This window comes from Aquarana catesbeiana, linkage group LG03, assembly GCF_042186555.1.
Source record: "Aquarana catesbeiana isolate 2022-GZ linkage group LG03, ASM4218655v1, whole genome shotgun sequence".
NCBI classification, from domain to species: domain Eukaryota; kingdom Metazoa; phylum Chordata; class Amphibia; order Anura; family Ranidae; genus Aquarana; species Aquarana catesbeiana.
Genome location: NC_133326.1, coordinates 407,282,070 through 407,286,697, shown reverse-complemented (window position 1 = coordinate 407,286,697; position 4,628 = coordinate 407,282,070). Strand labels below are relative to the sequence as shown.

The window sequence follows — 4,628 nt, the reverse complement described above, 5'->3', positions numbered from 1 at the left end:
GTGGTTCCTTTTCCATTTGTCCAGTCTTCCATTGTTGATTCCAGCGTCATTGTTTCTCGCTCATGTAGTGACAGGTAGAGCCTCTGCGACGCTCTGTCAGGTAACGCAAGCGATTGCGTAACTTACGTAATTTGACAGAACGTGGCCGCTCTGAACTGAGGTGCCTGATCAGTGGCAGTGCACCTAGCACTCGCCAGCGCCGCTGGAACCAGGACAGGTAAGTGCCTCGTATTTGTTTTTTTTTTAAATGATTTTTTCTAAATGGTGAATGCATGTCCCTGCCTTGTAGATAAACGTTAGTGACCTGCCCTGTATTGCCATGCTAATGGATAATTAATTTGATCTATTTACACTACAGTATATTTATTTACGTTTATTAACGTTCATCATTTCTCCTTTATAAATAGGTGTCATCCAGTCAGAGGGGGAGACTGAGGAGGAGGCTGAGGCAGCAACGCCCACATGTAAGTTAGTATAATCTTGCTGGTATCTGCTGAGTGATCATACATGTTTCAATGTTCTTGTACTAATGTGTGAGATTGTTGTACACTGCAGATTGTAATGTTCTTTTCTATCATTACTCAACAGCTGCTGAGCAGGAGGTGGAGGAGACCTGCCCTGTAGAGGCTGCTGGGGATGCGGAGGAACAGCCAGATGCGGCAGATCCAGGGAGTAAGAATAACTTTTTTTGTATTTTACAGGCAAATATAGTATTTTAAATATGAAATGCTGATGGCATACCTTGTCTAGAATAGCTTGTGATTTATTCTGCAAGGCTTCGGTTTAGCTGGAACTATTAATTATATTAGTTCCCCTCTGCAGATGATTCCAGTCTTCCTGTTAGCGTGACCTGTGCTTGTTAATATTTCCCCAATGTCCCTGATCATGCCACCTTCTTGCTGCAGTTTAGATTCCCAGTCTGAGCCAATCACTGTTAATCATTATGAATAACACAGCAGGCTGGGGGGGGTGTCAGAAAAGAATCTCCAGCTATTGGCTGGCAGTCCCTGGACATGTTCAATCTCTGGCATGCCCCTAATGCATGCATTAACACTTTTCTCATGATGTTATACCTGTTATACCTCCTAGCCTAGACCAGGAGTGAGTAACCTACCTAGCCTAGAACAGAAGTGGGGCTTAATTTATTCAACAATCAGTGGCCTTACAAAATTATCAACTTTAAAAAATAGCCTGCTATATTTTATTAAACAACTTTTTATTAGGTCATCCCAAATGCAATGGCTTGAATGACTTCTCTTTGGTGAGTGTAATGTTAAAAGCTGGTATAGCTGATATGTTTTTCTGCAAGTGCAACTGATCCTCCATATTTGCCAAAGTCAGTCAGTCTGGATGAGGTAGATTAGTTAGCAGTAGCACTTAGGCGTCCATTACACCTTAAGATTTTCTCCAGCCGCCCGTGCGACCAAGCAGATAAAATCTTTGGGAGATTCCCCTTTACACTGCTCGATGTGTAGAGGGGAATCCCTTTGTACTCTGGCCGGGGAGGACACTCAGCTCCACCCCGGTCAGAGTACAGTAAAGTAGTACTACACCTTCCTGCACAGCTCTGCAAACTTGGTATGATGCAGCGAATTGACACAGACACCACTATCTCCTACACACAAATTGATTAGGTGCATCTCACTAAATATCAAAAACTGGTATGGATGGAAGTGAAAACATCTCAAGATGTTACAGGATTGTCTACAAGGGCTGGGAGATCGTTGCCTTTATATAATGTTAGGGTGAAGAAGCCATGTGTATGTGTATTGTATTATCTATCTATCTAATGTATTTTCTTTTCTTCACAGGTGAAGTCTTCATCCTGCAACTGCAGCCTGTGGACGAAGACCTGGACCTGCCCGCGTCTGGTTGGACTGGCTGTCCTTCTGAGTCCCCAGTGGTTTCTACAGTCCTCCACCCTTCAACATCCCCCCACCTGGCCTCCCCAGTGCATCCTTCACCCGCTCCAGAACAGGCACACATCCCCCACCCTCCAGAGCCACATGTGACGGATTATCTGCGGCGCATTGTGGAGGTCCAAAAGAGACATTTTGCAGTTACCCGGAGGCTGCGTCGATCTTTGGCCCTCCACAATCGCCGGCAGCTCCGTCACTCTGTGGCTCTGCAGAGGTACCAGCGTAGCCTCAGGAGACACCTGGAGGCTACGCGGTACCTTGGTGACCAGTTGGCTGGGATTAATATGTCCCTACAGCGACTGGTCACCAGGTTGGGGGAGAATGTACTCTAATTTTTTTTTTTTTTGTTTTGTTTATGTTAACTGTTAAATAAAAAAATTTTGTTCAGAAATAATTGTTTTCTTGAGTTTTGCTTTACTTGTTAGATTTGTGTGATGTTTATCTAAATGAACTAGTCCATATATTGTTACTAACTTACTAGAGGCCTTATAATTGTAGTTTTTCTACATTTAACCATCAGGCTGAACTTAGAAAATTGATGAGATTTCTCTCTACACTATTTCAATGTGCAAAGGGTAATCCAATGTATTGTGTCCAGTCACGCCGTTCAGCTTTCCCTCCACCAGAATACACGGCAGATAGTTAGAGCAGGGGTTACTCTATACAGTCCTCAACAGTTCACAGGACATAGGTTGCAGGCTTGCAATCATGAGGGCAACAGTTAACCAGACAGAGGTTCACAGGCTAACGCAATTACAAGGGGCAACAGTTCAAAGGGCAGTGTCATGGTTATGCAATAGAGTTTGTCTGTCAGCATACCTGTCTCCATGTGTTCATCTCTAGAGACCAGCTGACCCTCACCTGACTGCTTTTGTAAGCTCTCCTCTAGCATGGCTCCACCCCAGCTCCTATCAGGGAACCCTATATTAACCTGTGCACTGCAAGCCAGCAGTGCTGATCAACTATTGTGTGTTAGCTTTCGTGTGTACTGGCTGTGTTTCCTACGTCTGATTCCAGTTAACCGACTTTGGCCTGTTCTCTACTATTCCTGTCTGCTCGTGACCCTGACCTTTGGCGTGTCCCTGACCATCCCTGTTTGCCTGTGACCCTGAACCTTGGCGTGTACTCTGTTGTTCTTGTCTGCTTGTGGCCTCGACCTTGGCTTGTCTCTTACTTCCTTGTTGTTCCAGCCTGCTGCCTCTTTCCTCTTCTCCTGTAGTCTACCGTGAGCATGAGATGTGAGACCCTGGGGGCTGCGACCTGGAGCCAGACTGCAGCGCAGTCCATCCTCACCACTAGAGGCTCTGGTGAACACCTACTGGCTCTTAGACTCCGCGTCCTGGAGAATCTATGCTCTAGCTCCCAGTGGGATCTGTGTTAGTGATCCAGTAGACCTGCTTCCTGAACCTCCCAGGTTTCAATCCACAGCAGTCAGTCCTAGGATCCACTACCTAGCGGTGCACTTCCGATTCCTACAGAGTGCATCTGTCACCTAGCCTCAAGGTGACCTGACAGGCAGTCATCATTTCCAGGGCTTGAGTAACATGGCAGCAGGGTAGATTACTCACTCACACTAGTGACTATGGACAATTGCAGATGGTCATGAAACAGGCGGAGGATCAGAGAGGGCCCTGGTGTCCCCAGGGTCAGAGATGGTAAATGGGAGGGGTCCTGGGCATCTGGATGCAGCTCAGCAGTGACCAACTAATATATCTTGCATAGAATCACGTTTCCAACTGTATGCTTCTTTGTGCTATGTTGTGTTGGTAGCATATTCTGATCCTTGAGTTGACAGTCTCTCCATCAAGAGGAACTGTCATGCTGTTGAGGTCATCTTTAATCATTGTCTCTTATTTCCAGACCACCAAACAAAAATGGTTAAATTAGCACATGTTGCTATTTGTATTTACAAAGACAGCAACACGTGAGCAGTAGCGCCACGTCAAGGCTTCAACCCTTGCTACTGTCCATTCACACAACATTCATTCATGCAATCAAGCACACTCTAGTCACTCTACACAACATTCATTACAAAAAAGGGTGATGGAAGGAATAAAGGGAAAAATTTGGATTGCTTAAAACAATATAATTCTATTTAAATCTTGGGGTCACACCAAAGTCAAGTAGACAACTGCTATTGTGTCAAGTGGTAAGAAAATAAAAAAAAAGATTTTCCTCAACATTTGGATGGTTCCTCTGAGTCCCATCTATCTTCACTGTCCATTCACACAACATTCATTCATGCAATCACGCACAATCAAGTCACTCTTGTCCCATTTATCTTCACATGGTAACAATGATTCAGGTCTCACAAATTAAGGGTAGGGTAACCCAGCTTGGGGAGGTTAAATTTGAGGAAAGTTATTTGTTCCATCAAATGGGGTGTTAGTTGTGAACGGTGTGGATTAAGGATATTCCCAGTAATAGAGAAAACTCTCTCACTTTGCACAGTGGTTGGAGGACAGGATAGTAGTTGCTGGGCAACCAGGCAAAGACCAGGCCACAAACTTTTCTTACCATCCCAATAGGTCAAAGGGTCCTCTGTAGGAAGCAAAGGTGCTTCATGTAGGTAGGCCCTGACCATTTCAGAGGCACTGCTCTCCTCTCGATTACCTGCTGCTTGACCTGCATCCACCAGATTGTCAAGTGCCTCTACCCAACATGCACATGCTCCACTCTGTTGTTTTTGAGTGATGCTGCCAGGCCTTG

The 4,628-nt window shown here is 45.2% G+C and overlaps 1 long non-coding RNA gene across 1 annotated transcript; it reads left to right on the top strand.

Moving 5' to 3' along the window:
- Positions 1–366: 366 nt before the first annotated feature.
- On the top strand, positions 367–2,247 carry LOC141134574 (uncharacterized). The gene is made up of 3 exons (XR_012243214.1): positions 367–464; positions 589–672; positions 1,812–2,247. It is a non-coding gene; the product is annotated as an uncharacterized lncRNA (long non-coding RNA).
- Positions 2,248–4,628: the final 2,381 nt, after the last annotated feature.